Source organism: Tamandua tetradactyla, chromosome 6, assembly GCF_023851605.1.
Source record: "Tamandua tetradactyla isolate mTamTet1 chromosome 6, mTamTet1.pri, whole genome shotgun sequence".
Classification (NCBI taxonomy): Eukaryota; Metazoa; Chordata; class Mammalia; order Pilosa; family Myrmecophagidae; genus Tamandua; species Tamandua tetradactyla.
In genome coordinates this window covers 124,070,086-124,081,319 of record NC_135332.1, presented here as the reverse complement: position 1 = coordinate 124,081,319, position 11,234 = coordinate 124,070,086, and the positions used below count along the sequence as shown (strand labels likewise).

The 11,234-nt window shown below is 40.2% G+C and overlaps 3 pseudogenes; 2 read left to right on the top strand and 1 right to left on the bottom strand.

Moving 5' to 3' along the window:
• Positions 1 to 251: 251 nt before the first annotated feature.
• On the bottom strand, positions 252 to 1,191 carry LOC143686334 (oligosaccharyltransferase complex subunit OSTC pseudogene; annotated as a pseudogene).
• An 81-nt stretch (positions 1,192 to 1,272) lies between these two features.
• Positions 1,273 to 9,045, top strand: LOC143686825 (large ribosomal subunit protein uL3 pseudogene; annotated as a pseudogene).
• A 1,464-nt stretch (positions 9,046 to 10,509) lies between these two features.
• On the top strand, positions 10,510 to 10,934 carry LOC143686333 (uncharacterized protein C14orf119-like; annotated as a pseudogene).
• The last annotated feature ends 300 nt before the right edge of the window (positions 10,935 to 11,234 follow it).

Genomic DNA, 11,234 nt, shown 5'->3' with positions numbered 1-11,234 from the left:
TTTTAATTAGAAAAATTATTTATTTCTGCTCCTTTCATAAACCTTATTATTCAGGAAACAGCCTTACATACATATCTGAAATAATGTTCTATCACACACTCTGTTCAAAGGCAAAGCACCATAGACAAAGCTGCTCAACTGTCCAGAGTTCTCAGGTTACAGGAGCTCGCTTCCTGATTTTACATTAATTTCTGAAAATCAGAAATGCTATCTCCAAAAAACTGTTAAGGGAATTATAAAAAAAAAAATCACTCTATTCAAAATTATACTTGTAGAAGTGGAGTATATTTTCTTCTAGAAATAAAAAACTAAGAAAAAAATGCCACTTCACATTGTTGGTATGCTAGCGTAGGTCAACAGGAAAAAATACTGTAATAAATTGTCTTTCCGATATTTCCAAGAAGAAATTCTAGTCCAAGCTTTAATAAGCTTCTTGTTTTCACTAAATGCTTCTTTCTCTGCTGCTTTTCACCTTTTTCCACATTTCATACTAGAGGATTGGTACAGCTTTTAAAACTTCACTAACAGGAGCAAATCCAGTATCCACTGCTTTCTTCTCAAAAGGCACTCTAACCCATCAGATAGCCTGGCAGTTTCATTCTCATGAATACTCTAGCCGTGAAAAAACTCAATAAGACACAGACGAATCCAATGAACAAGAGAAGAAATCTATTGAGTTTTCGAATGTTTGGTGCATTGGATCGGTCCCGGATTATGAATCCTAAACCTCCCATTGTGAACAGGAAGCTGGATGCAAGTCCTTCCATCATATATTGTCCATTTACTCTGTAGGCCAGGAAAGCTACCGGCCTCTGATGCCCCTGCTCATCAGTCATAGAACCAACACTTGGAGGTTCAACAGTAACATCCTAAATTATTCCTCCGGTGATGAGGAAGTAAGACACGACCACCAGAGCGTACACCGTCATAGCCGACGGCACGTGCACCCAGGGCGGCTTCTTCAGCTTCAGGTTGGGACATTCGAGCACTAGGAATGGGACTCGATACAAGGTCTCCATGTGGGTGGCAGCAGGGACAGCTCTCTCATGAGTATTTTTATTATTCCCATTTTACGGACTCTGAAAGGTAAAGTCTTTAGCCCAAGGTCTGTTGAGTCCAATTGGGAAGAGCAATCCAGCCAGGCTGGATTTTTAAATCTTCGCCTTTCTCCGTTCGAAGGCTGTCTCTCACTGCTACATGAGGTTGCGTAGAAAAACAGACTCAAGATGGACTCATTACAGGATGTCCTAGTTGTCACGTCAATAATCATCAATGTCTCGTTGTAAGAAGCGGGTCTCTAGCAGGGCATATAGGTACCGAGATAACACGATGTGGGTATTTACCCAGATTCTCAGAATCCAGTGGCCCTTGATCTTTAATACAGTGTGCATAAGATGGAAAAATTGAAAAAAAGAAGCAAAGCCCTTCAGTTCCTGCCATATGCTGCGGTATATTTTGGCAATGATGTTGATACATCATCTTACAAATTCAAGAAGTTTTGAAATTTTTAAGTCCTATGAATCTCATCCCCGTTAGAGGGTGTATGGACCTCCTTGTGCCTTTGCAGTAAACTGTCATTTCCAGGAAGATAGGAAGAGGAGCTCTAGGGAGGGAATTGCTATGTGATTCCTGCCAAGTCATCTGTGCAGGAGAATATTGGATTACCTCCCTAGAGGAAGAGGCTTTGCTTTTGTTTGAGGTAGGAAGGATGTTGCCATCTCCTCTGAATGTTCCAGGCGGGGTCTTCACATTGCTAGAGCCCCTCTTTGACAGCCTGTTGCTTCCTTACGCGCCCCTCGGAAGCCGGAAAGGACATATGTTTCCTCACCCCCTCCTGCTTTCCTCCTCCGAGGGCCCGCTGGGGTGCTGCCGGTGGGGAGAGGCTGAACCCTTTACAATTCAAATGAATCTTGAAGAATGCGTCTTCGTTTCCAACCACCAGAGATGGCTATGAATCCTACAATGGAGTTTAAATCGGAAAGAAATTGCTTGGTTTGCCAAGCCCAGCTGCCTGCTGACTTAAAAAGCTGAATCTCCTCCAGACTCAGAGATAACAAGCAGGCAATGGACATTGACACAAAGGCGCGGAATGTGCCCTTGTCCTCAGTGCATCTGTAGAAAGCAGAGTGACCAGGGTAGATTCTCTGTCATCCAGCCCCCTACTTAGTACCCCCATGGGCTGCTTTCCTTCCACAGAGTAAGACACTATCGACATGCTTTTATTTAATTTGAAAATGGCCACAGCATTTTTTTTATTTTTTAAAAATTTATTTATTAATTAAAAAAATAAACAAAATAAAACAACATCCATTATCAGTAATTCACAATATCATCACTTAGTTCCATATTCATCATTTCTTAGAACATTTACATCAGTTTAGAAAAAGAAATAAAAAGATAACAGAAAAAAGAAATAAAACGATAACAGAAAAAAAAGTTATACATACCATGCCCCTTATCCCTAGCTGTCATTGATCACTAGCATTTAAACTAAATTTATTTTAGCATTTGTTCCCCCTATTATTTATTTTTATTCCATATGTTCTACTCCTTTGTTGACAAGGTAGATAAAAGGAGCATCAGACACAAGGTTTTTACAATCACACAGTCACATTGTGACAGCTGTATTATTATTCAATCATCCTCAAGAAACATGGCTACTGGAACACAGCTCTACATTTTCAGGCAGTTCCCTCAAGCCTCTCCACTACATCTTGAACAACAAGGTAATATCTACTTGATGCATAAGAGTAACCTCCAGGATAACCTCTCGACTGTGTTTGGAATCTCTCAGCCATTGACACTTTGTCTCATTTCCCTCTTCCCCCTTTTGGTTGAGAAGGTTTTCTCAATCCCTTGATGCTAAGTCTCAGCTCATTCTAGGGTTTTTCTCAATCCCTTGATGCTGAGTCTCAGCTCACTCTAGGACCTCTGTCCCATGTTGCCAGGAAGGTCCACACCCCTGGGAGTCATGTCCCATGTAGAGAGGGGGAGGGTGGTGAGAATGCTCGTTGTGTTGGCTGGAGAGAGGGGCCACATCTGAGCAACAAAAGAGGCTGTCTTGGGGCTGACTCTTAGGCTTAAATTTTAAGTAGACTTGACCTATCCTTTGCGGGGTTAAGTTTCATATGAACAAACCCCAAGACTGGGGGCTCTGCCTATAGCTTTGGTTGTCCACACTGCTTGGGCCACAAGCATTTAAAAGAAATAACTGATATTGAGAAACAAAAAATAACCAGAGCAGACTTTTAAGTGCCTTTTTTTTTGGCGTGGGCAGGCTCTGGGAATCAAACCCTAGTCTCCAGCACGGCAGGTGATAATTGGGAATTCTGTTACTGAGTCACCATTGCATTGCCCTCCAAAGTGCTTTCTAAAAGCTATGACTCCCACTGATAATGCCAACACTTCACTCTGCCAGCAGATCCCTGGATCACTCAGGGCTCTTGGCCATTCAGCATGATAGTGTCATACTATTATCCTTGAGGCAACAGACCCACAAAATGTTACTAAGGCATAGCTGGGTTACAGCCTGACTGCAAGAACTTTCAGTCCCTCTTAATATCTTTCCCATGCAAAATATTGTGTTTTTGTACAATTTCCCCCTCTTTGATCGTATAAATCCTCAACCCCAGGACTCAGAAGTCCCTTCTGTTTTTGTATGTAAAAGTATTGTCTAATTCCCCTTCATTAGGTTTTGCATCGGTCTAGTACATTGTCATGAATATCACCAGTATGAAATGCACATTTCCCTTTCTTATAAGTTTCTCCAAAGTCCCACACTCAGAGAGAATGTTTCCAACTGACTATTCATTTTCACTCTATATTTTAAAAATAATTGTTGGTTTTTAAATATAGTTCCCTTAGTAACTTGGCACCTCATTATCTCAACCTCTTGATCAACAGAAATTTGTTGAATCCGGGGAGTTCTAAACCAGGAATGGTTCAAAACCTGTCAAAAAAGAAAACAGAAAAAACAAACTTGTGCTAAGTAGGCCAGGTGAAAAAGATTGGGGAAGGAACCATTTGAGATTCCTTGGAGGTATGCCAATTTTGGAGCAATACAAGCACTATTTTGCATTTTGAACAAAGGGAACTTTTTTGAGAAAGATTTTGGTGAGGCAGGAGTAAGAGGCACATCTGAGGGACGGTAAGAGGTGTGTGGAGGGAACGCACCACCGATGGTGAACTTGCTTTAGTACATCAAGAAGATAACAGAATGCTTCCGTCCTTTTGATTTCTAATCCAAAGTCACTATTATGCTGCTTTATCCACCTTGAAATTCTAGACACATGCAGACACACACACACAAGCTTCTATATTTTTTTATTAAAATGTAATATGCCATGACATTACTAGAAATTGTGCTTGTACTGCATAGGAAGATTGACATTTATCCTTGGTACCTCTCCTGCAGCCCCCATCTGTCCAGGTATTCATAAACTTTAAAGCATAACAATAGCACATGTACATTTTTGGCCATATCCCTTTGGATTTACAACCTCCTTTCCAAAATTATATTTTGATCCTAAGTAGTGGAATATAAGGCACATAAAATATATATATATACATATATGTATGTATATCTGAGCTAATGCTTAGGTTTATTCAGTATAAGCAGCTATATGGATTTTGGAAAACTCCAAGAAATTTGAAGTTAAATGTGCAATGAAATAGGTCTTTAATTAGCCTTTACTCAGAGAAACCTAAATACAACAGTCCGTAAAAATTGTTCATTGTTCAAATCCTCAGTGTGAAAAGCTGCAGTTTAAGTGCTAGCCACTTGCAGAGCAGTGGTTTTGAATAATTTTCCTCTTACTGATGCCCTTAGCTCTCCATCTGTCGATAGATTACTGTCTGAATTTCTATAGGGAAGGCCTATCTTGAAAATCTTTTATGTCTTTCTTTTTGCATTTCATTGTGGTTTTAAAAATGTATCTCTATGGAAGTGATGTTAATTTCAGCTCCGATAGTTGTTCTCAGCCCATCAGGAATAAAGACACTTTTGCGGGTCTTTTTCTGATTATCATAAATTATGAGATGATACGAACAGGGATGAAGTCAGATTAGTATGACCAAAGAGAGCCAGGAAAATAATCATATGGTTTTAAATGAAGTAAAAAAGTAAGCAGGGCATCTTGGTTTCAAGGCTTTAGGAGTAAGGGACATGGCAAAATAATTCAGTAAAAATAATTTGCATCACGAAATTTTGATGGGAAATGGGCATTGACAGATTTTCCAACAGATACAAATGAATTATTCTCATAGATATTGCTAAAGATTACATTATTTATAATGGAGGGAGGGGGAAGTAGTCAGGGAACTACTTTTCTCACCGCTGTTTTGGTGAGAACACCCATTCTTTTTTTCAATCTGGGTATCTCAATCTCTTAATGAACAAACATTTTTCGTTGAAATTCAGAGATGACAAGGCTAACAAAGGATTTAGGCTACTGGTTTACAATTAAAGATGAGAGATACCAAATATGCATTGCACAACTGAATGAAAGAGAAACTGAAAAAAAAAATCGAAGTATAATTTCGTGCTAGTTTCCTAGGGCTACTATAACATAGTACCACAGACTGGGTTGCTTAAAACAGAAAGTTTTTCTTTTACAGAAATCCAAAATCTTGATATCAACAAGATTGTTTCCCTCTGGAGACTGCAGTGGAGAATTGGTTCCATGTTCTCCTAGCTTTTGGTGGTTGCCAGCAAACCTTGACTTTCCTTGGCTTGTAGACACTCACTCCGATCTCTGTCTCTTCTCCTCAAGTTGTTCTCTGCTATGTATCTCCTATTGTATCATTGTATTTCTTTACCATCCCTTATAAGGACATGCTAATCCAGTATGACTTCATCTAAACTTGCATTTTAGTTACTTCCTACAGTGTTCCTATTTCCAAATAAGTTACCAGGGATGAGGACGTCAGCAAATCTTTTTTGGGAACAATATTTGGCCTAGCACAAATTTGAGGAATTTCAGGTTCCCAGAGAGAGGAGTTTATTTTAACAAGGAAATAATAAGTTGTAACTTTTTATTTCCTTGTTAAAATATACTCCTCTGCCTGGGAGTATATTGGCACAGAGAAAATAAAAAAAGAAAGTTCTGTCGTTGAAAAAAAAGGAGACATTTTGGGGAAAAAAAAATCACGAAAGTAATAATTTTTTGCATATACATATTCAAACTTTACAATACTCGGAAATTGAATCTACGCCTAGTCAAGAGTTTTAAGTTTTATTGAACAGGATGTTTAGGCATTAAAGAATTCTATATGGTATCTCTCTCATTTATTCTCACCATCCAACTTCCACTTTACTTCCTACCCCAACTTAAAACAATCAGACTCCTTGGAAGTGATTCTGTAATCCTCTGGATGAATTGTTTTGTTTGTTTTGCTGCTGATTTTCAATACCAGATTGGTTCTTTTTCATCTGTCTTCTCCAAGGTTCTGCTTTTATTTCCTCCCCATCCCTATCTGAAGCTTTCTTTGAATCTCAGCATTAGTATCACTAAGACTCATTCCCACCTTGAAATGTTGATGGAGGGTAAAAGGGAAGAAAACCTGAAGGAGACCGAGACCACATCTCACTTTAGGTCTTTCCAAAGAACAAAGCTGGATAAACTCCTTATTCTCTGACTCACAATTCTGGGGTTAAGGACAGAACCCAGAACTAAGAGTCCAGTCATGAAAAGGGGTTGGGACCCAGCAATTCCACTCTTAGGTATATACCCCAAAGATTTGAAAACAGGTACTCAAACAAATACATGTATGCATGTGTTCATAGCAGCACTGCTCATAGTAGCTAGAAGGTAGAAACAACCCAAATGCCCATCAATGGATGAATGGATAAGCAAACTGTGATATGCATATACAATGGAATATTTTTCAGCCATAAAAAGGAATGAAGTGCTGATCTATGCTACAGTATGATAGGTCGTGAAACATTATGCTGAATGAAATAAGTCAGATGACAAAGGAACAATGTTGTATCATTCTATTTATATGAAATATTCAGAATAGGTTTTCACAAAGACAGAAAGAAAATTGGTGGTTGTCAGGGGCTGGTATGTGGGGAAGAATGAGGGGTTATTTATTGCCAGGTAGGTATGGGGTTCCCTTTTGGGGTAATGAACTAGTTTTGGAACTAGAAAAAAGGTGATATGTTTGGGGGTGGTTACGATGGGAAAGTTTGTGTTATATATATGTTCCCACAATTAAAAAAAAAAGATCAACTATAGAGCCAATGACAATTAAAGATGATATGTGATCCTGGACGGGACCTAACAAGGAGGAGAAAAGGCTCAAAATGATCCTGGACGGGACCTAACAAGGAGGAGAAAAGGCTCAAAATGATCCTGGACAGGACCTAACAAGGAGGAGAAAAGGCTCAAAATGACATTATTCAGACACATGAAAAAAATTGAAATATAGACTGTATATTTTATTTCAGTGTTAAATTTCTTGAACTTGATAACTGCACTTAAGGTGATTACATATGTGAATATCCTTATTCATAGGAAATGAACATGGCAGCATTAAGTTTTCAAACAGCATGATATATATATACAACCTACACTCAAGTGTTCAGGAAATGGATAGATAGATAGATAGATAGATAGATAGATAGATAGATAGATAGATAAGCAGATAGAGGGATAGATGGGTGGACTGATAGATATAATGATACAATAAATGTGGCAAAATGTTAAAATTAGTGAATCTCAGTATCTGGGGGTGGGTAGGTTGGTGCTCTCTGTATGGGGTTTGTATTATTTTTTGTAACTGCCTTGTAGGTTTGAAAATAAAAAGTTTTTTAAAAATTGTAGTACAGACCGCTGGCACGTGGCGATGGGAGGCCCCACAGGAAGTTCTCCACTCCCAGACATGGGTCCCTGTGCTTCTTGCCTTGGAAATGCAGCAACTGGCACCATAGGAAGATGAAGATCTTCCTCAAGGATGACTGTCCACCTCACTGCTTTCCTGGGCTACAAGGCTGGCATGACACATATGATGCGGAAGTCACTAGGCCAGGATCCAAGGTAAACAAGAAGGAAATTGTGGAGACAGTGACCATCATGGAGATGCCACCCATGGTGGTCACAGGCCTTGTGGGCTATGTGGAAACCCCTCATGGCCTCCATACCTTCAAGGCCGTCTTTGCTGAGCATATCAGTGATGAGTACAAAAGTGCTTCTACAAAAACTGGAGTAAATCTGAGAAGAAGGCCTTCACCAAGTACTGCAAGAAATGGCAGGATGGCAATGGCAAGAAACAGCTGGAGAAAGACTTCAGCAGCATGAAGAAGTACTACCAGATCATCCATGTCATTGCACACACTCAGAGACGCTTGCTTCCTCTGCACCAGAAGAAGGCCCACCTGATGGAGATCCAGGTGAATGGAGGCACTGTGGCTGAGAAATTGGACTGGGTCCATGAGAGGCTGGAGCAGCAGGTGCCTGTGAGCCAAGTGTTCAGGTAAGATGAGATGATCAACCTTATCGGGGTGACCAAGGGCAAAGGCTACAAAGGTATCACTGGCACACCAAGAAGCTGCCTTGTGAGGCCCACTGAAGGTTGCACAAGGTTGCCTGTGTTGGGGTGTGGCATTCTGCCCTTGTGGCCTTTTCTGTGGCTTGTCCTGGACAGAAAGGCTATCACCACTGCACTGAGATTAACAAGAAGATCTACAAGATTGGCCAGGGCTACCTCATCAAGGACAGTAAACTGATAAAAGAACAACGCCTCCATGATTACAACCCATCTGACAAGAGCATCGACCCTCTGGGTGGTTTTGTCTATTACAATGAGGTGACTGATGATTTTGTCATGCTGAAAGGCTATATGGTGAGGACCAAGAAGTGGGTGTTCACCCTCCACAAGTTCTTCCTGGTCCAGACCAAACACCGAGCCCTGAAGAAGATTGACCTCAAGTTTATTGATACCACCTCCAAGTTTGACCATGGCCACTTCCAGATCATGGAGATGAAGACAGTGTTCATGGGACCACTGAAGAAAGACCAAATTGCAAAGGAAGAAGAAGCTTAATGTTGGGAACAGATTGTGTAACTTGTGGGGGTCTCAATAAAAAGAGATTTACTCCCCCCCAAAAATTGTAGGACAGAGACAAGTTTCCATTCTTCCCTAGCTGAAAAGTCTTGTTGCCAAATGTGTATGTCCCAATCCCCAACTCTGTGAATTCTGCAAACATCCTTCTCCATGTTGGTATGCACTGGGCCTGCCACAATGCATAGCACATAGTAGACTTAAGAGCATTTATTTGCCAAATGAATATTAATTACATTCTGATTCCTTAATGTTCTTTCTCTCTATTCTTTTTTTTTATTAACTATAAAAAATTAGAAGAAACACAAACATTCCCAACACATACACTCAGCAATTCACAATATCATCACATAGTTGCATATTCATCATCATCATCATTTCCCAGAACATTAGCATCAATTCAGAAAAAGAAATAAAAAGACAACAGAAAAATATAACAAACAGAAAAAAAAAATTTTTACAGGCCATACCCCTTACTTGATCCCTTTCATTGATCACTAGCATTTCAAACTAAATCTATTTTAATATTTGTTCCCCCTATTATTTATTTTTATTCCATATGTTCCTCTCATCTGTTGACAAGGTACATAAAAGGAGCATCAGACACAAGGTTTTCAAAATCACACAGTCACATTGTGAAAGCTATATCATTATATAATCATCATCAATAAACATGGCTACTGGAACACAGCTCTACATTTTCAGGCAGTTCCCTCCAGCCTCTCCATTACATCTTGGATAACAAGGTGATATCTACTCAATGCGTAAGAATAACCTCCAGGATAACCTCTCGACTCTGTTTGGAATCTCTCAGCCATTGACACTTTGTCTCATTTCACTCTTCCCCCTTTTGGTCGAGAAGGTTTTCTCAATCCCTTGATGCTGGGTCTCAGCTCATTCTAGAGTTTTTCTCAATCCCTTAATGCTGAATCTCAGCTCATTCTGGGATTTCTGTCCCATGCTGCCAGGAAAATCCATACCCCTGGTAGTCATGTCCCATGTGGACAGGGGGAGGGTGGTGAGTCTGCTTGCTGTGTTGGCTGGAGAGAGAGGCCACATCTGAGCAACAAAAGAGGTTCTCTTGGGGGTGACTCTTAGGCTTAATTTTAAGTAGGTTTGACCTATCCCCTGTGGGGTTAAGTTTCATATGAACAAACCCCAAGATCTCGCTATTCTTAAAGTCCACAATTTTCTTTCTTAGCCAACACCTATTGGCCATGTTGGGAGAAAAAACTCCAGGCCACAGAAGGTGCTGGGATCAGGGTGGCCAGCCTGTAGTCCCTGGATATCTGGAATCTCAAGTGCATGCTGTGTAGGCTTTGAAATAAGTAATTAGAAACAAATAGTCAGCTTAGCGTTTTCAGGAAACATGGAAGCAGTGGTGGTAGCTGGAGTCTAAGGACTCTTGTGATAGTCTCCAGGTGTCCTCTGAGAAGAGATAGGAGGATGCCATTGAATTTATCTTCCTGTTTGCTGCTACTAACTTCTCTCCTCTCTTACCTTCAGTACCACACAGTATCATGAACACTTCCCCTCCCCCAATGTCTTACATCACTTCCCAGGAAATAAAGTGTATTCTGCACTTGTTTGTCAGTTGGTCAGGTCCCCAGCATGAATGTTTCCTACAGAACATGGTAGCTAAGGCAGTGCCAGAAAAATTATAGCCATTGCTGGATGGTCTGAAGCAACTTAGTGTGTCTGAGGCAAACCAAACACCTTGTATCTTTGAGTACCAGCTTCATCTGTGGGATCAGTGGATGCAAGGTTGGGCTGAGGAGGAGTTCAATGAATTTGTCAAGCAACTGGAGGTCAGTGAACCAGAATTTGTGGTAAAGTTTTACCAAGTGGCTGCTATAGCTGCAAAGGACTGATAGGAATAAAAATCAAAGAGAAGACAACCACAGATGATGGAGTTGAGGCCATGACCTTAAAATGAGAGCTCAATTCAGATGTGCTCCTCAAAGAAGTGACTACGGTAATCTGATCATCTGTCTGAACTCACTGACCAGCATGAGCATGGTTCTTTTAAAGTTAATAGCAAATCAACTAAACTCCTACTGTACATGTTTTCTACCTAAGAAAATCTAGATCATCAGTGTGCCTCTTAGCTTGCTGCTTTACAAGAGATGTCAAACACCCAAGAATTTTTAAACTTCTTTTATTGTGTAGTA